This window comes from Juglans microcarpa x Juglans regia, chromosome 8D (genome assembly GCF_004785595.1).
Source record: "Juglans microcarpa x Juglans regia isolate MS1-56 chromosome 8D, Jm3101_v1.0, whole genome shotgun sequence".
Lineage (NCBI taxonomy): Eukaryota > Viridiplantae > Streptophyta > Magnoliopsida > Fagales > Juglandaceae > Juglans > Juglans microcarpa x Juglans regia.
Window position 1 is genome coordinate 13,323,631 of NC_054608.1, and position 23,891 is coordinate 13,347,521.

Here is a 23,891-nt window from a genome sequence, read left to right on the forward strand (position 1 = left end):
GCAAGGTGGAGCTGGCAAAACAGAAGTAATAAAGGGAAAAATTGTTTCATGGAATACTACATCCCTTAATATAAAAATTGTCTTAGTGGGAAGATCAAAAAGCTTGTACCCCTTTGAAGCATATGGATAATTAATAAAAACACACTGTCTAGCACGGAGCGAAAACTTGTGTCTATGACTAAAGGGTGTTGTAACATAGCATAAACACCTAAAAGCTCTAAACTGATCAAGGGATGGACTCGTTTTATAAAGAGCAACATAGGGTGAAATGTTACCTATAACTGGAGAGGGAATCCTATTTATGAGGTAAGTAGCTGTCATTATGAAATCACCCAAAAAGGAGCACGTGATTGGAATCTGAGGGATCCTGCAATGTTTAACAGTGTTTGATGTTTTCTTTCAACTCTAGCATTTTGTTGTGGTGTTTCAATGCAAGATCTTTGATATATGTAGCCTTTAGAATGATAAAATTCTATCATAAGGAATTTTAGGCCATTATCAGTTCAAATACTTTTAATGCCATATTGAAACTGAGTGCAAACAAGCTTAAAGAAAGATTTGAGAATGGACCTAGTATGAGATTTATGCTTCATGAAGTAAGGCCAAGTACATCTAGTGCAATCATCCACAATAGTGAGAAAATATTTGAAACCAGAATAAGTGGGCACAGAAAATGGCCCCCAAATATCACAGTGGATGAGATCAAAGGGATGAGAAGCAATAGAATCACTAATATTAAAAGGGAGACGTTTTTGTTTTGCTAGAGGGCAAGTATTACAATGAAAGAAGTTTGAGTAAGTAATATTGGAGTCTAATTTTACAAACTGATTCTAGAAGCAGAAATGTGACCAAGTTTGAAATGCCATAAATCAAAAAGACATGGTGTAATAGTAGTACTAGAAATAGAGTTATTCATGGCTGCTTGTTTGTAGAAATATAGGCCATCTTGCTCTTCACCCACTCCAATCATTCTCTTGCAGGTAAGGTCCTGAATCAAGCAAGAATTAGGCATGAAAATAATAGAATAGTTAGAATCAATTCAGAGTTTACTAGCTGAAATCAAGTTAAAATGGAAAGCCAGAACACAAAGGACATTACACAAGATCAAGTCAGAGGAAAGCTAAACTGTGCCTATGTGAGAAACATATATGGATGTGTTATTTGCGAGTGTGACAAGTGAAGAACAAGGTATAGAAGAAGTAAAAAAGGGAGGATCATTTATCATATGATCCAAGGCACCTGTATCAATGATCCAGGTTGTAGAAGAACAAGATAAAGGGTGAGAGGAAGAGAAGCATGCTATACATGAGATATTGTGAGAAAATGCTAGATTGGTAGACTGAGTAGTAGAACCTATGGGCTTCACAGAGTTTGAATTCAGCAAAGAAATCAACTGCTAGTATTGCTCAGTGGTGAAAGACAGTGGATGCTGCCATAGGGGAAGAAACATTAGATTGGGATAGAGAATCATAAGAAACATGAGTTGAATCTGAGGCAGTTGCTGCAAATGATTTATTTTTGAATTTAAAACTAGGTGGGAAGCCATGTAGTTTGTAGCAACGACCAACAGTGTGGCCTAAAATACCACAATGGCTACACAAAGGTCTTTCTTTGGCACGAGAGAAAGGCTGTCTATTGGCTTTGTATAGTCTTGTCGAGATAAAAGAGCTATAGGTTCCACAGGAGGGGTGGGAAGAATCTCACGTTGTCTTTCCTCATGATGGACTAGAGAAAAAACTTGATTAATGGGTGGGAGGGGCATCATAAGAAGGATCTAAGCTCTAATAGCTGAAAAGGATACATTAAGACCAACTAGAAATTGAATGACATATTCAAAGTGTTGAGCAGCAACAACTTCTTTGAGGGCACCACATGAACATACAGGGAGGGGTTTGTAGTTACTGAGTTCATCCCCCAACCCTTTGAGAATTGTGAAATAGACAGAAACAGAAAGAGCCCCTCGAGAGAGAACATAAATTTTTCTCTAAAGTTGAAATATTCGTGGGCCATTAGCTTGAGAGAAACGATCTCTTAAGTCATCCCAAACTTCTTTGGCATTGGTAATGTATAAAACACTTTAGGCAATTTCTTTACAAACAACATTTAAAAGCCAAGAGAAAATCATCTTGTTGCAACGACACCAAGCTCCAAAAAGAGAGTTATTCTCATCAAGACAAGCAAGAGTTCCATCAAGGAAAACATGCTTGCTTTTGGCTTCCAAAGCAATGAGCAAAGATTGACGCCAAGAATGATAATTGTCCCCTAAAAAAGAGAAGGGTTGGGAAACAAACATTGCACCTAGGCTCTCCGAATAATGGAGGTAATAAGGGTTTGAAGGATGATATGGGTTCACAGTAGGTGGAGGTTGAGCCATGAGAATTTTGTATGGTGACCAAGAAAAGGAAGGAAAGCAGGAACACGAAAACTCTTTTCTCAAGAGTTCTCTGATACCATGACAAAAATAGAATAGAGGAATGGAAGAAAAAAGCTGTAAAAAAGCTTCTCTACTGAAATTGAGGAGGCAATACAAAAATACAGTACAATGGAAAGGTGCCTGTCATGACCAATATATACACAAGGCCTCTGCTCTATACTGACAATGAGGCAAAAGGACAAAAAGAATCCTAACAAACTTTAACAAACATACTTATGTGTATAAGACTAAAAGTATACATATATGAAAATAAACAATATACACAATAACTTTTAACATATTTGGCAAGGTGATATATTGCCTAGTTACCAGCTGAGGGGTTCTGAGGTTTGAGTGAGTTGGAGCCAAAGGCATTTGATTGTCGTTTTTTATTGCCTTTTTTATTTTAGGAGAATTTAAGGTGGCGGAAGGGTTGGTGAGTAAAGTTATTTGAAGAATGTTTGGTCGTGTAAAAGGCAAAGGATCCATTACCAACAACAATAGCAACTTGTTGATGTTGGGTCTCTAGGAGGATTTCATAATTTAGTAGCTTAGCTAGGAAGTCTTAAATGAACATGTCATTCTCACGAATTGAAAATGTGAATGCAGTTATGAAAGAGTTATATGTGGGGCTGAGTCCTCCAAGAACAAATGAGATTAAATCTTCATCTAGGACAAGTTTGCCTACAACAACAAGCTTTGTCAACAAGATTTAGTGCCTTGATTATGACTGTCCAACTGTAGCTTGAAATGGGAGATCCTTGATCTAGATGCAGTAGCATATTGACTAGCAAGTGTATCCCATGTTAAGTACTAATGACTTACATAGATAGACTATTGTTGATGAGAGAGAACAAATGATTCATCTTAGTAGATGTTGGTCCATTTTGTATGAAAGGACATAAGCTGGATTGACATTCCAGTATCACGATTTGTTTCTGAGAGAAATTTAAAGGAACTGAGTTTTGTACCATCAACTATCCCTAACATATCATAGCTAGAAAGAATAGGAAGAAATTGTGAGATCCAGCAAAGATAGTTGGTGTCATCAAGTTTAATCCTAGAAATGGAGTTGAATGAAGGAAGCATGGTGATGATGAAAGGAGTCGTAGATATGGAGTATTATGAATCTTATGGATCCTATCTTTATTATACTCTATTATATAATATCTTCATTTTATATTGACAACTTTAATCAACTATTTCCTTCCTTCATGTTCCATAGCATAAGGGATTTGAATCCTTCCTCTATATTATATAGGCAACAGTACATCTTTATGAAAATATACAGAAAGTTTTTCTTCAATGGTGTTGCCTCTGTTTTGCTTACACCTTCACATGGCATCAGAACCCACATCGACCTGATGTTCCTACCCACATTCTCACCGTCTCTTTTTTTAACATGGCTTCTTCGTCTCTTCTCAACCGCACGTCCCAATCCATCACGAACATTTCATTGCCAGACTCCCTTCACTTTGGAGATCACCCTGGTTCCCTTCTTGTTTCTACTCCTCTTATCTATGATAGTTACCTCACATGGAAGCGTGCCATGAAGATGGCTCTCAAGGCCAAAAAGAAACTCAATTTCATTGCTGGATCACTCACCAAACCAACTACATGGTACTTTCATGGCTTCTCAACTCCATTGATAAGTCTTTGGTCTCTAGTCATATCTACCATGAAAATGCTCATGTTGTTTGGACTAATCTTGAAGCTTGATTCTCTCAAAGTAGCAATCCCAAAAGTTTTAAATTGAAGCGAGACATCACCACGTTACGTCAAGATTCCAGGTCCATCTCTAATTACTACACGAAAATCAAATCAAGTTGGGATGAATTAAACATGTTACAATCCATTCCTCCATGATCTTGTTGTGCTTTCTCGGCTCTTCATCAAATACACGACACCGAGCAAGTCTTCCAATTTTTTATGGACCTTCATGATTCCAAACACCTCCATTCAAAATCAAATTTTAGCCATGGACCTACTTCCTTCCACGAGCAAGGTTTACTCCATCCTTCACCAAGAAGATAAAAAAGCGCCTTCTCCATTTGCCTACATCTCCTTCGGATACTACTACGATGTTCATAACTCGCTCTCCGAACCAAAACTGTCATATGGACTCCAAAGGCAAGGTTCATGGTTGTCCCAAGTGCGATCATTATGATGCTCTTAGACATTGGAAATCCACCTGTGACAAGCTCCTTGGTTATCCCACCAATCGACAAAGACCATGCCAACACTCATCCTCGTCTTTAGATGAGCAACCCAGGTCCTCTCTTATGGTGAACAGTGTCAGTAGTCTTCGAAGTTCTTCAATGGACAGTGCTATCTCTGGCCTCACAGTGGACCAATATCGAAAACTCATGGATCTGCTCTTGTTTACATCCTCTACCTTCCTCAACTTTGTTGGTACTTATCTTCATGCAACCTTGTTTCTTCCCCACATGAATTGGATTGGGTCAATGATACAGGTGCAGAGGATCATATGCCCTCCCAATCTTCTAATCTTGTGGATGTCTGCCCACTCAATACTCAGTGCCCCATTCAACTACCCATTGGTGATACCATTTCTATCAGACAACTTGGCACCATTAACTTGTCCCCAAATCTTTCCTTAGATAATGTTCTATATGTTCTATTTTTAAAATTTAATTTATTGTCCATTAGTAAAATCACCGCAACCCTCAATTGTGTTGTTTTATTTTTGTTCCCCATTTTGTGTTTTTCAGGACTTGTCCATGAGGAAGCTGATTGGACTGAGTGAAGTACGTGATGGTCTCTACCACTACAAACCACTCCTTTACATGGCCTTACACTCTCAACGTCTTGGTCACCCATTCTCATCTTGTATTCCCAAAACTTTGTCAATTTTTCCTTTTAATTTCCCATGTGATGTTTGTGCACAAGCGAGACGCACTCGTCTTCTTTTTTCATTAAATCCTAATAAAAGCTCTTTTATTTTCCATTGAATTTATTATGATATATGGGGTGGTTATTCTACTACTTGTAAATCTGGTGCTCACAATTTTTTTAACCATAGTTGATGATTATTTTCAAGCCACATGGGTTTATTTGATGCATATAAAATCTTAAACATATACATACCTCACCTATTTTCATGCCCAAATTAAAACTCATTTTCAATGGCCCATTCTTAATATTTGCACCGACATTGGCCAATAATTTTTTTCTACTCAAATGCAATCTTTTGTTCACAATAATGGCATTTTTCATGAGCCTACGTGTCTCGAAACCCGTCAACAAAATGGGATTGTTGAACGCAAACATCGTCACCTACTTAGTGTCGCTCATTGTTTACACTTTCAAGCACAACTTGCCATCTCCTTTTGGGGTGAATACATTTTAACCGCCACCTATCTCATCAATAGCACCACCTCTCCTTATCTTGACCACAAATCACCCTATGAACTCCTCTTCAACAAATCTCCTTCCTACAACCAAGTTTGCATTTTTGGTTGCTTATGTTATGCCCACACCCTTCTCTCTCACAGTGACAAATTTTCCGCCCGTGCTATTTGTTGTTTTTCTTGGTTATCCTTTCCATCACAAAGCATATCAGGTCTACGATTTAGAGAACCATCATTTGCTTTATCTCTCGTGATGTCACCTTCATTGAAAATGTATTTCCCCTTTAACATCTACCTCGTTCTCCCTCTCAAACCTCTGTTACTCCCTCTTCTATTCCTGAGCCTACACCTCCAACTCCTCCCACACCCCCATTGTCCGAATCCATGCCCTCCCCACCTTCTCCATCTCCATCCACTCACACTCATCCTTGACATACCCTCACATGGCCTGCTTATCTTCAAGATTACATCTATCCCCCATTGCCCTCTTCGACATCCACGACTTCACCCGCTCAAAGAGTCAACTCAGGTATAGTCCATTCTTTATCTTATTTTCTTTCTTATCATTGTTTTTCTAACCATCCTCATGGACCCTTGATCCAATCACTCTTGGACCCTTGGACTCCTTCCTCCTACTAATAGTCCCATTGGTTGCAAGTGGGTGTTCAAAACTAAACTTAAAGTAGATGGATTCATTGAGCATCATAAAGTTCGTCTGATGGCCAGGGGATACACTCAGGTTGAAGGTCTTGACTACCATAACACATTTGCCCTTGTTGCCAAGTTGGTCACAGTGCAATGTGTTCTTGCTATAGCTACTGCCTGGAACTAGTCCCATGCTTGTCATCTTCAGAAATCTCTCTATGGCCTAAAACAAGCTTCTCGCAATTGGTTCTCTAAGCTCTCCTCTATTTTTATTACTACTGGATCTCGACATTCTCAGGTTGATCATTCCCTCTCCACTCTTTCCCATGGTTCATCTTTATTCTCATCCTTCTTTATGTTGATGATCTTCTTGTAGTAGGCAATAATCCCTCTGCCAATGCAATCAAGAGCTTCCTTGCTCAAAAATTCAAAATCAAGGATCTTGGCTCTTTAAAATACTTTCGTGAATTAGAAGTTGCCTGATGTCCTACTGGTATTTTTCTCAATCAGAACAAATATTCCTTGGATATTCTCACTGATATTGGTCATTTAGGCACTTGCCCATCTCAATTTCACATGGAATAGAACCTTAGGCTCATTGACACAGATGGTGCCCTTCTCTTTGATCTGAGCTCATATCATCATTTGGGAGGTAGATAAATCTATCTCACCATTACAAGGTCGGACATTATTTTCCCTGTCAACATTTTGAGTCAATTCTTGCATCAACCACACCAACCACATTATGATGTTTTCGTTCTTGTGCTACATTACATCAAATCATCTCATGGTCAAGGCCTTTATTCTTTTTTGATAACTCACTGCAAGTCTCTGCTTATTTAGACTTAGATTGGGCCAATTGTCCTCTCACATTGGGCTAGTTTCTTTATCCAACTTGGCACTATTCCTATCTCCTGACATAGGAAGAAACAATCCACAGTTTCTCGTTCTTCTCTTAAAGCTAAGTATCATGCCTTAACCTACATTACCTATGAACTTGTTAGGATCAAGACACTCCTTAATGATATTATTGTCCCTCATCCTCGGCCTATGTTACTTTATTGTGATAGTCAAGCTGCTTTCCACATCACTCAAAGTCCAGTTTTTCAAGAATGTACCAAGCACATCAAGATCGACTGTCATATTGTTCGTGGAAAGTTATGATCTCTCCTTATTTGCACCTCCCATATCTCGACCACCAATTAAGTTGTTGACATTTTCACCAAAGCCTTGGGTCGTGAATGCTTTCAAATCTTGTCACACATGTTGGGTCTCATGGACCTTCATGCTCTAACTTGAGGAGTATTATTGATCTTGTGGATCCCATCTTTATTATATTTTATTGTATAATATCTTCTTTTCATATTGACAACTTTAGTAAACTATTTCCTTCCTTTTGTGTTTCATAGCATAAGGTATTTGAACCCTCCTCTGTATTAATATAGGCCACTGTACATCTATTATGAAAATCTATAGAAATTTTTCCTTCAATGGTGTCGCCTCTATTTTGCTTACTTCTTAACATGGAGGATAGGGCCAAGATGCTTGGAGAGGAATCCAGATAGTGGGTTAATGAACAAGGAAGAGAAAGTTGTGTTTGACTACACATTTAACGTTAGGACTGTTCATCCGAGTTCCGGCCCGAGAACCCGGGTATACTCAGACCAAAACTTGGGTTTTAAATCTAGACCAGAATCCGAATGAATTCAAGTTTTTTAAAACCAGGGTTCTAGGTTTCGGGTTCAACCCGGTTTTTTATTTTTTATTTTTTTAAATATTAGAATTCACAAAAAAAAATACAAAAAAATGTAGTTGTAGTTTTATCTCATTTACGAGAGGTTGGGCTGTTAGAAAATGTAATTTTTTCAAATTACTCACGACTATACATGTAACATACTAAACTTATATTTGGGATTTATAAATAAATCATTTAGTTATTTTTTTATTGCTATGATTATTATTTTTATCAATATTAAGGTTTCATTTATTGATAATTATTATAATTTTTTTAAACCCAAAGTCTATAATAAGTCTTATCGGATGTGGACTGAATCTCTAGTGATTTACCAGATTTTCCTAGTCAATTTTATCTACACCGAAACCCATTTCAATTAAACCTCTCTACACTTCACATCACCCCCCTTCATTATCCCTCTATTTTCGGTGATCAAATCGAGTCTTCCTCCAGCAAACTTTCTAAAGTGCATGGGACACATTCAAGATGGTTTCTCTATTTATTCATTCCCCATCTGTATTAAGTACCACACAACTACTCATGCAAGTCTGATTTGCTCTCCATCTTACTCAGAACCGACATTCATCATTTTTACCCTCAGTGCTCCACCAATTATGTCTCTTTCTCCCCGTAAGTTCTTTGTTCCAAAACTCCATTTCTCATTTGACAGCATCCAATGGTCTCTCTCTCACAATGCTCTTCAGCCGTGGCACCCACTGTTAATACTCAAATCCACCGCACCGTGCCTTCATTTTGACGGTGCCTCTTTTGCTCGGTAAGTATTGCCGCACTGGTTCTAGAATGCTTAAAATTGTTTTATTTGTCTTCAGTTTTCAGAAAAGTAAGTTCCTATAATTACAAGATGCTTTCAAGTCTCCAAAAAAGTACACACCTATGTTCCTATAATTACAAGATTGCCATTTAAAGCTTCTTTTTCTCTCATTGCGAGTTGTTACTTTGCAACCTTATTATTACATAAGGGTAATCTTTAATTTTAATTACATGCGTATCCTTTAACACATGGCAGCCAACGTTGGGTTTAAAACTTATCTCCTGCCACAGTATTCTGGCCTTTTTTTTATTTTTTTACAAAGTGCTGATCTACCTACTTCAATGATATTTTTTAAGTTAGGTTGAGTTGATATTTTTTAATTGGACTGGGTTAATATTTAATGGGTCGGTGTTATTTGAATAATTATTTTAATCCAAAAATCCTATGATTTACATAAAATTATATATGTTATTAATTATTATATTTTATAGTGAAAGTTCATTAAATTTTATAATAAAGAGTTTAAATTTACTTTGGATGCCTTAAATGGAGTAAATCTATTTTTATGAAATGAGTTTTCACTCTTATTTAATATATTTAAATACAATACGATTTTCTACTAAATTAAAATATGTTATTAGTATTTAAATAATTTAAGATATAAACATTCATTGATTTTATATTAAACAGAATATTTATTCATTATAGTTATACATTATGAATTTTAAATTAAGTGAGATTTTAGGACATGTATTCTTAAACAGATTTTGTGACCTTTAATAGTTCATATAGGTGATGAACTACGAAGTGAGATTCAAGAAATAGCACCGCAAGGTAAGTAATTTGATCACAAATTAGGATCATCACAGTTCAGCTTATATATAAGTATTATTCAAGCCAACTCATTGACAACCATTATTTATGCACCACTCATGTCATATGCAAACATGTCATCCAGCATAGCATACGATCATGTCATTCCACATCATGTCCAAATTTAGAAATTATAATTATGTATGTATTATGTCATGCATCTCATGTGTATAAGACACGTAAGCTATCTTAAATTAAAATATAAAATAAGATCAGATCAATTAATCATATGGTCATTCAGATGCATGGTTCCAATGCATTTCAGGTTGGATGTGCAAGCCACGAACTCAACCGTGGTCCACCATAGTATGCCAAAATACTATCAGCGGCTCGCCTTGCGGCTGCGGGACGTGAGGTTAGTGCACAACCTTGCATACATGGTTAAGTGTGTTGACCAATCAGATCAATCAGTTAAGTCAGATCAGTTAATTAATTCAGATAAATCAGTCATGCATATCTTGAACATCGGCATGAACATTCATGAATTTAAGCTCTCAGCATGAAAACTTTTATGAAAACCTTATGTTTACGTTGTGATGGATTTCTTTTCGAGTCTTTGACTCATTTTAGTTTATTTCATGTCTTTTAACCACCCAGGTGAAGATGATAAACACGAGCAGGTAGGCCAGGATTAGAAGGAGCACTTGATTTAGTTTCAGACTTTCTAGAATAAAATTGCTTTTATGACATAAATTTATTCAGTTTATTCATTTAAGTTTTTGGAAGACTTCTTTATTAGACAAATATTTTCTAAAATAAATGCTAATTTCAAGTTATTAAATATGATATCTCTTGCCGGATAAAATTTTATAAAAAATATGTGACACTCCTAGCCTACCAAAAGGAGTTGTTACAATACATGACCCTATAAAACGTACATCTCTACCAGTGCTCAGGGAGTAGGTCAAGGCTTTTTATAACTTATAAGAAAAGTAAAAGCTGGTCTGAGAAGACAAGACCCCTAAGAGCGTCTTGTAAGCCCTCTTTGCTTTCCCACACTGCAAAGACGGCTATGGTAGAACAAAAATGTATTGCTTTCTCTATACTTTGAAGAATTTGTGCGGTTCTCAAGAAAAAGATTATGTAATATTTGTGGAGTATAACTTTTGGAAGGTTCTTCTAGGGCTTTGAGGATTACGTTAATGCAGGGGAATACTGTAATACTGTGGCATGATCACACAAAAATTTGAACAAGAAGAAGTTGAATCCGGAATGGAAAAAAAAAAAAAAACCATATACCAGCCCGAGTTTGTTCCAAGTCACAACCTGTAACTGAAACCCAATTATCCAAGTTTTGGACCGGGCTAGGAAATAACCCGACTGAGATGAACAGTCTTATCGATCTAACCTGCATATAGTTGATGGCCAATCAAAACCTTAGGAGTAATTTCCATTCTTTTATTTCAGTATAGGAAATTATATATATGTGTACGATGTTAAAGAACAATGTAACTTTTAATCTATTGAAGTTGTTGTTGATACCATAATTCGAATATAAATTCTATATACATCATCTAATATTTTAACAACTTAGGTAATTTGATATGGTAAAGTTGCAAAAGTACTAATGGTGCTTCGAGGAAGTTAAAGTATAATTTCTTAAAAAAAAAAATTAGAACTACACATATTATTCAAAAGAAATATTGATGGTATAGATCGGGCAAGAGGCAATGCAGTGTGGAGAGCAAAGTACAACACAAGGCACTTCCGATCAATTTAGTTGTGAACACATACTATTGATATTTAGGTATCATATGAAGTCGTGTTAGTTAGTAAATTTATTTTTATGAAATCTTTTTATAGCTGTAGCACTTGTAATTGGAGAATCCGCTAATACAAACATGATTCATCATTCGATGAATCAATCAATTTGGTCTCCCACCAGAACCCCAATCTTCTTATCTATATATATTTCTCCCCAAAGCTTCATAAATCATAATAAGATCAGCCCTCCACCTTTTCCCCTACCAAATTTCCATGGTCACTTCCTAGACAGTTGGAAATTTCTCTTAATTTCTTCCAAAACTTTGGTATATATGACTATGAAAGGAAGGATTTTGATCATTGGAGGCACCAGTTACATCGGAGACATGTTGAGTAACCAACAAACCAAGTGAGACCCTTTCACGGACATAGTGATAATCTAGTTCAATATGTTTGCTTTGAGCATGAAAAACTGGATTCACAGTCATGAATAAAGAACTCAAATTATCACAAAACAAGGTAGAAGCACGATCAAGAGGAATATCCAAGTTACGAAGAAGGAAAGTTAACAATGTTAACTCTGCAATTGCTTGAGCCATAGCTCTATATTCTACTTCGGAGCTTGATCTTTTATACAGTTGGTTGCTTTTTTGAACACCAAGAAATTATATTACCACCAGATGGGTACAGTACCCAATGGTGGAGCGATGAGTTAAGGGACAACCTGCCCAATCCACATGGAAGAAGGCATACAATCTCAAAAGTGCTGGAGGATTGAATATGGAGGCCGAGATCGATAGTTCCCTTGATGTATAGTAGAATGCGATGAACCATGGTGAAATGATTATTAGTTGGTGCTTGCATGAACTAAGCGACGTAATTGACACTGTAAGAAATGTCGGGCCGAGTCAGCATGAGGTATTGTAGAGCTCCAACCAAGGATCAATAATGGCCGAGGATCCTTGTAAGGGGAAGAAGGTGAATCAGGTTTATTTTTCTGGCACTTGGGATTGTTGATTGGCTTGGCTTCATGCATGGAATCTCTTTCCAACAAGTCAATCACATACTTTGTTTGGTGAAGAAGAAGACTACGAGAAACATGTGAGACCAAAAAATAATGGAGCTTGCCAAGATTTTTCATGACAAATTTAGTATGTAGAGTTGCCGTGAAAGTCTGAATTAAAGAAGTACTTGAGCCAGTAAGAATAATGTCATCTACACAAAGAAGTAACACCAAGATACCTTGCTCAGATTTGTTGATAAAGAGACTTGGGTCAACTGACCTGCATTGGAAACCAGTTGCAAGAAGATAAGTGTTGAACTTGTCAAACCACACCCTTGGGGCTTGCTTTAGGCCATAGATGGCTTTGTTCAACAAGCATATATGGTTGGGAAAATTCGAATCTTCAAATCCTGGAGGTTGCTCCATATAAACATGCTTATTGAGGAAACGTGAAGAATGCAAAATGCATTCTTCACGTCGAGTTGTCGAATGCTACATCCTTTAACCACAGCAATAGAGAGAACCAACCTAATTGTACCAGGTTTGACAACAGAAGAATGTGTTTCCAATAAATAATTTGAAGATATCCCTTGGCCACAAAGCGTGCCTTCAGACGACCCAACATACCATCTTTTTATAGCTTTGTCTTAAACACCCAGAGAAAGCCAACGACATGCATGGGATCTTTACGTGGAACTAATATCCAGGTTTCATTTTGAGATATGGCAGTAAGCTCATCCTCTATAGCCTTCTTCCATCTAGGGTGAGACAATGCGGTATGAATTGTGCGAGGTTCTTTGGGAATGGAATCATAAGAATGAAGTAAAGCATACTTTGGATTTGATTTTCGGATTCTAGCCTGAGCTCGAGTACACATGTGATGGAAGATTGTTGGAGGCGTGGATTGAAGTCCTTGATTTCATGAGCATTGTAGGTAGAGACAATGCAAATTGGAGATGAGTTTATAGGCGTGGATTCCTGCATCATGTCAGAAAGGACGATGGGTTGTTGTAAAGGTAAATCAATCACAGGTGTATCAGTATTGGTTATTAGAGGTGCGCTTGTACTAGTTATATCGACAGGTGATGTTGATATAGCATTGATCCATTCCTTGAAGGTGGTGACCGTGGGCTCAGGAGAGCTGACCTTGTGCATATCCAAAACTTAAAATCAGATTCTTGTAAAATAGTGAAAATATTCACAAAGAGAAAATAAAAGTGGTGATATGTGCAATGAATGAAAAAGTGCAATAGAAATAAAAAGGGCACTAGTCGTGAAGTAGATTCATATTTTTGGATTTTTGACTGTTACAACGAAAAGTAAAGGACCAAGATACAAAGCAGTAAACTAATAACTAAACTAAATTCGCTAAAATTAATTAACCAAGAAGCAAATTAATAGACTAATTAAATTAACAGCACATTAAACATTCAATCTAGAACTACTTAAACACCAAATTATAAAGCAAGCTAACTAATCAAACATTAACCAACTAATGAGGAAAAAAAAAATTAAATCTAAGTTACCTCCCTACTAACCAACAAAAATTGCCAAACTAATTGTAAGACTCAAAATTAACAACTAAATCTAAACAATTGAAATTAAACAATAAAAAAACCAACTAAACCAAGCAATCTTAATTAACAAAAAATTAATTAGTAGAACCAAAATTAATTAAGATCTAATTAAACCTTAATCAATCTAATGTCTATTGGAACTAAGAGATTAACAAAACTAAGCCAAGAACTAAGATAGATTAGAAAATAATTGATGTAACACGAGCTGGAAATTGAAAAGCCCCAAAATCAAGATTCTAGGGTTCATCCTTGTATTCAAATCAGAAAATTTACAAAATCAATCCATAACCATTGTAATACCTCTCTATTGGAAGTTTAAAAGAGCAACAAAAAAAAATTAACATCAACTTAAACAAGCAGGAAATTAAAATGCCCAAATTGAATGGTTCTAAGCCTAAGATCTCAAAAATCCACCATAAACTTTAAGCTAAAAATAAATAAAAAACTCGGGAATAAAGAGCAAGCTAGATGGCTGGAGATGGAGGTGCCAGACAGTGGAGGGAGGGTGGGCAGCGGAAGTTGGACCCCTCGAGGTTCTTCAAGCTACGTGCGTTCGTCCCCTATGTATTTCTCTTTTATGTTCCCTGTAGTAGCCTCGTGTCTTCGTGTGTTGCTCAACGTCTTCCTAGCTTGCATTTTTGGCCTATCTCAACAAGTAGAAAAAAGACAAAAAAAAAAATTAAAATGAAGAATAAAATATTAAAGATGTGTTTTACTGTTCTTCGTCCAGTCTGCTCCGCCACCCTCATTGGTCACTTTACCCCACTAGGTGATCAGGGGCTAGCTGATGCCTCTAGTTGGGATGAGAAAGAACTTGAGATGGTCATTTTGTCAACCTTCCTCAAACTTGTTTCAAGGGGTTCTCACGAACCTGTTCTTGGTGTGCCCTTTGAAGACGTTGGAGAGGTGCCTGATTCCTTGGATGATGATGCTAGGGCATGCACGACCACCTCCGAGGTACTCCTTGGCCCGACTATGGACGCTCACTAGATGGTGTTGATGGTAGTGCCTCCACTTCTAGCTCTATTCCCTCCACAATTTCTGGTGGTAAGAAGCCAACTCTTCCCTTTATCCCTAGGGGTTTGTCCCAAAATAATCCCTTGGTCGTGGATCTGAGTAAGGATAGGGTCTTGATACATTCCTCCCTCTTTAGCAGTTCCTCTAAGCCTAAGGTTGCTTCGCCGATGGCAAAGGAGGAAACTATGCCATCAACTCCTCCCATGGGTGATGCAATAGATCTAGGTGAGCAGATAACAAATGCGCCTGGGGGTTTGGATCTCTCACCTCGAGTTCCTTCTCCCCTTCCTTCCTACCAGCATGGGCAACTATAAAGCTTGAGTCCGACCTCTCCGAGAGGAAGGCATGGCTCCTCAAATTGCCCAGATCCTCCGGATCTCATCCTTTCAAGTTCCGTCCTTCTGAGTCCTGTCCGAGTATTAATAACACTAGGGCTAAGTATGTTCGCAATACAACCGACAAGTTTAGAAAATTCCTAACCTTGATAAGCTTTCTTAGTGCTCTTCTTTGGTCTAGTTTCTTGTATCATCCTTCTATTAATCGACTTTCATTGGTACATAAGAGAGTTGACTCATTGTTTGCCTAGATTGTTGATGGGAGGGCTGAGCTAGAAGAAGAGGTATGAGTGTTGTGGTCTTTGCAATTCAAGCCCACTAAGTGGTCATCAAGGTGAGGGTTAAGAGGAATAAGGTAGAGGCTGCCTTTGCCCACATGGACACTTACTCCTGCTCATTAGAGAAGAGTGTCTTTGCTTATCATGAGGATCCAACCTACCTTCAAAGTGATATGACGAAAATGAAGTAGGAGATAGCCCACTATTACCTCAAGGCCAAGCTATTGGAGGAAGAGAGGGACAGTGGTTAGGATCAGTTGGCTCCTTGAAGGTGGAACTGGAGGAGACCAAGAAGCACTGTTAGGGATATGTGGCTAAGTTGGACCAAGCGGAGAGATCTTGTCCAACTTAGCCTTTTGGGTGTAATGGAGAGTCTCAAGACTCAGCATGAGGTTGCTCAAAGGGTGAAATTGAGAGTCTCGAAACTCAGCATGAGGTTGCTCATAGGGGGTTGAAGAGGATGGAGGAGAAGTATGTGAAGCCTAGTGACTCCTGGAAGTACTTTGCAATAATGTTAATGGAGTTCCTCTCGTACATGTTTTTTTCTCTCTTCTTGGGTTCTTCTTTCTTTGCTTTGCTTTTAGCTTTTCATTCCCACGCTTTGGGGAGTGCACTGGGCTAAGAGTGTTAAGTATTGGGTCAGACTGACGTTGATTCCACTTTTCATTGTAGCGGAGGTTGGGGTAAGTTGCTGGGCAGCCGAGGGGTTGGATCCACTCTCTGTCGTAGGAGGGACGAGATGGCCTTAAGGCGCATCTCGCCCTTTACCTCCCACGGGGAGGTAAGTTACTAGTCCAATTGCCTCTGGACGCTCACAAGGAAGCTAAGTATTGGGTAGCTGAGAGCTAGCTGAGCTCTCCACCGTGAGAGGGATAAAGCAGCTTTTGGGCATAACTCATCCCTTTGGTACCTCGCGAGGAGGTATGTGTTGGACAGCTGACTAGCCAATCTGCTTTTTATCGTGATGGGGGCTGGGTAAGTTGTTGGACAACTATGAAGCTGGACCTGTTCTTCATGTGAGGGAGATGGGGCCGCCGGCCCACTTTTTAACCCACATGGGTAGTTTGAGACTGGACCCTCTCTGACTCATTGATACCAAGGGGAAGGTAAGTGTTGGGTTAGGCTGGTGCTGATCCCACTCTTCGTCGTGGCAGAGGTCGGGGTATGTTGTTGGGCAGTCGAGGGGCTAGACCCACTCTCCGTCGCGGGAGGGAAGAGATGGCCTTAAGGCGCATGTCGCCCTTCACCTCCAACGGTGAGATAAGTTACTGGACAGTTTGGGACTGGACCCACTCTTGCCTTTTGAGGTTCACGAGGAAGGTAAATGTTGGGTAGCCATGGGCTGGCCCGTTCTCCACCGTGAGAGGGATAAAGTAGTCTTAGGCGTAACTCACCCATTTGATGCCTCACGGGAGGTAAGTAGTCGTCGATGGAGATTTCGTTGATGAAGATACGTTGATGGAGATTTCGTTCATGGAGATTATGTTGGTGGATATCATTGTTGGAGTAACAAGTCGAGATAGGTGAGACGTATTTTATCCCTGAAAACTCACATTTTCATTAATATAATTTACACTATTGAGATGGAAATATAAATTACAAGTCATCAAGTTCTTTTGCCACAAAACTTCCATTGATGCTCGACTTCATATAGGCGTGGATCATGTGCATCCCGCCATCCTTTCGCTTCAGTTCCTGCGTGTAACACTCTTGTGTCAGGACCTATTTTCCTTGAATTTCTTCCACCCCCTAAGAGGTCGAGAACTTCATCTTCAAGTGGAAAGTCGATGTTACCGACCCTAGACTGTTAAGAGTGGGTCTGTCGATTATGGCGTTGTATGATGATGGAGCTTTTACTACCAGGAAGTTGACCACGACAAAGGCTATCAAGGGGGTGCTGCCCGCCAAGATGGACAATGTGGATGTTCCGATCGGATGAACCATATGCCTGGAGAAACCCTTTAGTGGCATGGGGGCTGGTTGGAGTCAGGTGGCATCTACCCCCATCCAGGTAAAGGATTCCCATAATAAGATATCTATAGAGCGATCGTTGTCTATAAGGATCCTCCAAATGGTGAAGTTGGCGACCAGCATAGTCACGACTAGGGCATCGTTGTGCAGATAGAGGACACCCACCTGCTCATGGCGAACTTAATCTTCATTGTTATGAGTGTTGGACTGATGGTAGGTGCAATAACGGCAGCTAGTTCTCTTGCAATCGTCTTTTTTGGTTGGTTGGCTGTCATGTTTTTGGATGGCGAGCGTCGGCAGGTCAAATCAAAGCCCCAGTTCCTTCGTAGGGCTTCTTCTCTTCTGTTGTCGCATGGCCATTTCTTTGTCTTCTCGTAAACCTTGCCTTTGGTCAGTGCTTTCCCTTCCTATTTTGCTTGTTCCAATTTTTTCCTCCTTGACTCGGTTAAGGCTAAAAGTGTGTCCTCGGCATTAATAAAGTTGTCGGCTTGATCCATGAATTCTCGCAGTGTGGCAAGAGTTCTCATTGCCAATTCTGCCATGAATTGGGATCGCGGCCTCACTCCTCCTAAAAGCACCGCCAAAGATATCTTCTCGTTGAGGTTATCCCTAGTTATTCATTCTTTGTTGAACCTGGATAAGTATGTCTTCAGACTTTCGTCTTCTCCCTGCTTGATGGTGAGGAGGTGCGTCGTGGGGCATCTTATTCTTTGACTCACCATAAATTGTGTGAGGAATAAGCGGACTAGCTCCCCAAAGCTGTCTATGGACCCGGGTGCCAAAGACCCAAACCATACTCTCACCGGCCCCTCAAAGTCTACGGGAAAGCTCTGCAAGCCATTTCTTCAGAGAAACTATGCTGGCCCATGTGGGTTTTGAAGGTTTCTAAGTGTTCAAGGCCAAGGGGGTCTCTAGCCCTATCGTACATGTCCATGAGCGAAACCAGGAACTTTGTTGGTAGGGGCATAGCCATCACCTCCTCGGTGTTGGGTAGGCCCGTATTGGTGAGCAATTGGTCTACTGATGACGATGTGCCCATCTTTCTCGCTATTTCTTCTTATTTTCCTTTAATGTTGCAACTCGTCCTGCAAGTTTTCTCTTTCCTCCTCCGCGTCACCTCCTCCTCCTACATTTCTGGATCCTACGTGCTCACTGCTACTTTGTTCTGCTTCATTTTCTGGTGTGTTGGTGGCTACTCTGAGCATCCCGTTCTCTTTTCAGAGGGTCTTCACCTCGGTAGTGAGCTTTCCTTCATGTTGTTCCATTGCAATGAGCCTCACTTCCATGTTTGTTGACATCATTTCGTCTTGTCCCCGAGTTGTCTAAGAACAGGTTGTCACATGTATACGAAGGACACGTGTAGTCTATAGAGGTCCCACAGACGGCAACATTGTTAACATGGTATTTCTTAGGCCTCTGGGCTGGGTTCCAACAACTTGGGTCTTGAGTCTTGCTTTAGCACCATTGAGAAGACATGAAGAATGAGGGGGATCTTGGTGGAGGCCTGGGAGTCTCCGATGCTAAAGTTAGTATATCTTCTTAGTAGTTCGTGCATGAGCTTAATAGAATCAGAGAAAGTTCTTCATACTTAGGGTTTGGCTTTTATCCTAGGTTTTTGGGTGGGGATGACTCATACCTGGCTTCGGGGAATCCATGTCACTTCAACTGTTCACTTAGTCGGAGTTCTTTAATTCGGCTTGGCTTCTGGAGCGGTGTGATTAATGCGGCGTACAGTCTAGGGAGTGGCGCCATCAATAAGGTGTGGCTCTCAGACTCACTTTTCCTTGAGGACGCTCCCAGTTAAGCCATTCCATGCCTGCTGTCAGGAGATCAAGTGTTTTTATATTTTCAGCCCACCTGCTTGCGCAAGTTCCCTAGGGTAGGGTGTCATCAGGGTGGTGTCAGGGCAGCGAGTCTAATCTACCCCTGCCGTCCGATTTTGCAACGCGTGGGTTGCTTCGTGGGTGGAGATGGTGGGTGTGCCGCTCCATACTATGGTCGGGTGTTCTTGCCAACTCCCTGCTATACAACAATTCTACCAAACCTGACTGCAGCTATCACTGACACCCCAAGAGGCATGTTGTTGTGTGACGAGCCTCGAGATGCATTAAATGTGGAAATGTGGAGTGGCTCCCTATTGTGGCATGCCCGTCTCCATCCCATTAAATGCAGCGTGGTTCCAGTTAGGTACATCCATCCCTCTAACCTGTCTGGATGCTAGGGTTTATGGACAGGGGATGTCCCTGAATGTCGACCAGTATTGGTATCAGACAGTCTTGTCTTCTGTCCTCTTGCTAGCATGCAATGCTTTGTCGCTTCCCCTCTTGGGCTGACCTAGCCCAGCCCTTGTCCTCGTCCTCTGGCCCCCAGACTCTTCGAGCCTCATTGGCCTGGCCTACTCTCCCGGCCCAGCCCGGCCCGTCAATTCCTCGCACACATGTGGGAATTCAAAACATTCTTGTCTTGCCTTCCTTGGGCATATTGCTCGCAGTCATTCCCCCGTCGTTAACATAAAGACACTTCGACTCTCATTGTCTTTTCATCTTCCCAAACTGATGAATTCAGGAGGGGTGCCTCTCCCCACGCCTCGGGCTATTCATTAGCCTATGCTCTCCACGCGCCGGTTAAGCTTCTCGATGCCACCTACCCACGTCATTCAATGTGGGCTTCGCCTCGATTTCTACGATCCCCACGTCTCTCGATGGTTGGATCGGGTGGGGCAAGTCACCCCATGTCTTGGGCCATTCATTGGACTGTGCACCTGTTGGGCCTCCAATGGGGGCATTGCATCGATTTATGCAGTCCTTATGTCTCCCGATTGTGGGGGTGCATCTACGCACTTCCTTGGCCATCTTGTTTTACTGCTTTGATGGCCATGAAGCCCAAGCCCCTATACTTGGCCGGGAAGAGCTAGGAGTCATCGATCTCCCAAGACAGCCTCCAAGTGTTTAGGGCGAAATACAATATCCTTGCTTCGGTGGTTCTAGAAGTCCTAGGGCGCTACGTGGCCGTCGTGGATACTGAAGGGATGGAAGGCCGCATGGCACTCTATCCCCTCATGTTCGCTATCAGGTTTCCCCTTCCATTTTGCAGCTCCAGTTCACGACGTCCTTAACTTCTTGGGGTTGGCCCCTATGCAGCTTCACCAGAATGCCTATCAACTCCCAATGGCCAGTTGCATCATTTGTAGGAAGGTGCTCAGTGCCAGCTCGGAGGAGTATCCCGAGTTGCAGCTCGGAAGTTATTGTCAGTGTACCATGTGTTGCGCCTCGATGGGAGTTTGTGCAGCTTTCAGGCACGCACAGTTGGGAGGCGCATTGCCAGCCTTTAGTCGTGCCACTCGCATATCAAGGATTGGTATCGAAAGCTTTTCTCTATTTCGAGCTCGGCATAGGAGTACCCCCAGGGAGAAAAGGATCACATGCAGTTTCCCATTCAGGCCGTCTGGGCATATGTCCCTATTGCCAAGAGCCAATCCTTCGACTTGTCTCGGATGGAAGAGGCCATGTTAGTGACGACGCTATCCTGGGTATCGGCCCACCCTTATGACGTGGAGACCAATGTGGTGCTATCCGAGGTCAATATCTAGAGCATTTTGACCGCTCTCGACCGCTCGTACGTGCTCGAGCTGGACATCAAGGGGGACCCCTCATCCCTTTGGGTTCAGAAGCACGACTCAACTTTTCCTGCGACAGGCAACAGAAGGAAACGGCCAAAGGTGGTTCATGATGAGGTAGGCAGGGCTCCCCGAGGTGATGTCAGAGGGGTCCTAGAGCAGAGAAGGCTTGTTCCAAAGCTGAGCCAAAGGAACTAAACCCCCCTTTCCCCACAAGGCTTCAAGGAGAGTGGTTGAGGGCTCCCAGAGCGCGCATCCCATAAGCCATGAGGTCCCAGTTCCTCCTACTCGAGGGTTTACTAGGAGTGAGGCGGGCGATCAAAGTGCACGCGTCCCGAGTGCTCTGAGGTCCCGATTCTACCTAATTGGGGGTCTTTTAGGAGCAAGGCACAACGTTCGACGTTCGCCTCATCGTCCATTCCGTCGGCATCTGTCCCACTGGTGTTTATCGTCAAAGAGGAGAAAGATGATAAAGTCTTTTAGGCTGCCCTATTCACTGCCTTCACTCAACCTGCCCCTCGTGGGATCGTGGTCATGGAATCTTTTGTCTCATTCGAGGAGACACTTGCTCGGGAGGCCCTTCTAACCATTCTGCCCATGGTTGTGACGAGGTACCCGATCTCTTTTTCCATCTTGGTGGCTATCGATCAGGAAGATGTTGCCCCTTCAGGGGGAGGCTATAACATTCGAGAAGATGTTGCCCCTCCTTAGAGTCCATCAAAGACTTGCCACAACCTTCTTGGCAGCTGGGGTGTAGCCTCTTCTTTCTATGCCGGACCAGAGGCGTGTGCCCAGGTTTTGAGCAGGCCCGGGCCAAGGCAATTGAGCAGGAAGCCCAGAAGCTGAGGCCCCTCTTTGTCCAATTACGCTTTGCCTTTTACTTATCTCTTCTTGTGGGGCATTCCCCTTTCTCCTTCTAACACCTTCTTCATTTGTAGGTCACGGACCAATTGGTAGGCATCATCGTCAAGAAGCGCGGGGAGCTTGAGGAGGAGAATCGGGCACTTCGACCCCTGGCCCTTCTTTCCCGTTTGGAGGTTCACAAGGTGAATTGCGACATCAAAGCCCTCTCCTTAGAGCGCAACGGGCTAATAAAGGACCTCGAGTCCATGAAGAAACACCATGTGCTCCTATGGGAGAAGGTACAAAAGCTAAAGAGGAAGGAGTCTAGGCTGAAGATGGAGCTGGCCAGGAACAAAGTGGAGCTCACTCGAGTTTCCTTGGAGTGTAGGTGCCTCTAGGATGTGCAGAAGGACCTATAGAAAAGGGAGGAGGAGCTGCGATTGCTTTGGATGGGGCTCCTGACGCTTTTGGATGAGAAGGACTAGATGGCCCAGGAGTAGGCCATAGCCACTAGGAGACGTTCTCGACTGCTGTTCAAGCATTTCTCACTTGTCCAGGAAGTCTGACGTCAGAAGGATGAGGTACGGCAAAAGGATGCTCTGATCGATGGGCTCAAAGCCAAGTTGCTGCATGCGACGAACACTATCTTCGCTTGGGACACACACATCTCGGTCATGGAATCCAGCCAAGAGGCAAGCACCCTGTACAGGGGGGAGATCAAGTCCCAAATTCAGCGCACTTGGGCCATACACAACGCTGCTTGGGTTATGGCTACAAGAAGGGCCTTGAATGGCTACGGAACCATCTAGGGGAATATCCAAAGACAGATCTCAATACTTTGAGTCTGGCATCCTTAGAACCGAACCCTTAGACTTATGGTTTGTCAATAACCTCAGGAAGCCAGGAAGCCAGGAATCCCTCCGTCCTCTTAGTTACTTTTGTATAGGGTACAGGCTTTGAGCCCCTTCGTACTTATTCTTTCGTGTTTTCTCCCTTTCATTTTTGTTTAGACATAGGTCTGTCTGCACTGTTATGTGTAAACCACGGGGCGAGCTTGGCCTTCACCTCAAGGCCTCTCAACCCTGTGGCGAGTCTCGGGGCTGAGCCTTGTCGACCACAGGGATTGGCAAGCCTAGGGACTTGTTTTCCAAGGGGCCGTGTAGGCAGAGTTCAAGATGCTCTAGCCCAACCAAAACCTGAGGCGAGTCTGGGGGCTCGACCTGTAACATGAAGGTCGATAACGCAAGGGATTTATCCTACTGGCTGTGGGAGGGGCAGAGCTCGAGAGGCTCTGGCCCTAGCCAATGTATCGGGGCAAGTACGGAGACTTGGCTTGTAGCACGAAGGTCGGCAAGTCAAGGGACTTGTGTCCGACTGGCTGTGGGTGGCGCAGAGCTCGGGAGGCTCTGGCCCTAGCCAATGCATCGCAACAACTGCTAAGATTTGGCTTGTAGCATGAAGGTCAACAAGTCACAGGACTTGTGTCCGATTGGTTGTGGGTGGGGCAGAGCTAGGGAGGCTCTAGCCCTAACCAGTGCATAGTAGCAAGTCCAGTGACTTGACATGTAACTAGAAAGTCGGCAAGTCACGGGACTTGTGTCAAACTAGCTATGTGCAGGGCAGAGCTTGGGAGGCTTTGGCCCTAGCCAATGCATCGCGAAAAGTCCAGAGACTTGGTTTGTAGCATGAAGAGTTCAAAAGGCTTTGGCCCCAGACAATGTGTTGCCCAGATGACTAA

At 41.8% G+C, this 23,891-nt stretch overlaps 1 long non-coding RNA gene across 1 annotated transcript in view; it reads right to left on the bottom strand.

Annotated features, from left to right (window-relative positions):
• Positions 1–855: 855 nt before the first annotated feature.
• The window catches only part of LOC121242483, a 34,812-nt gene continuing 11,776 nt past the window's right edge, over positions 856–23,891 (bottom strand). Inside the window, exon 3 of the long non-coding RNA XR_005935902.1 lies at positions 856–988. This is a non-coding gene — a long non-coding RNA (uncharacterized LOC121242483). The remainder of the gene's footprint in view (positions 989–23,891) is intronic.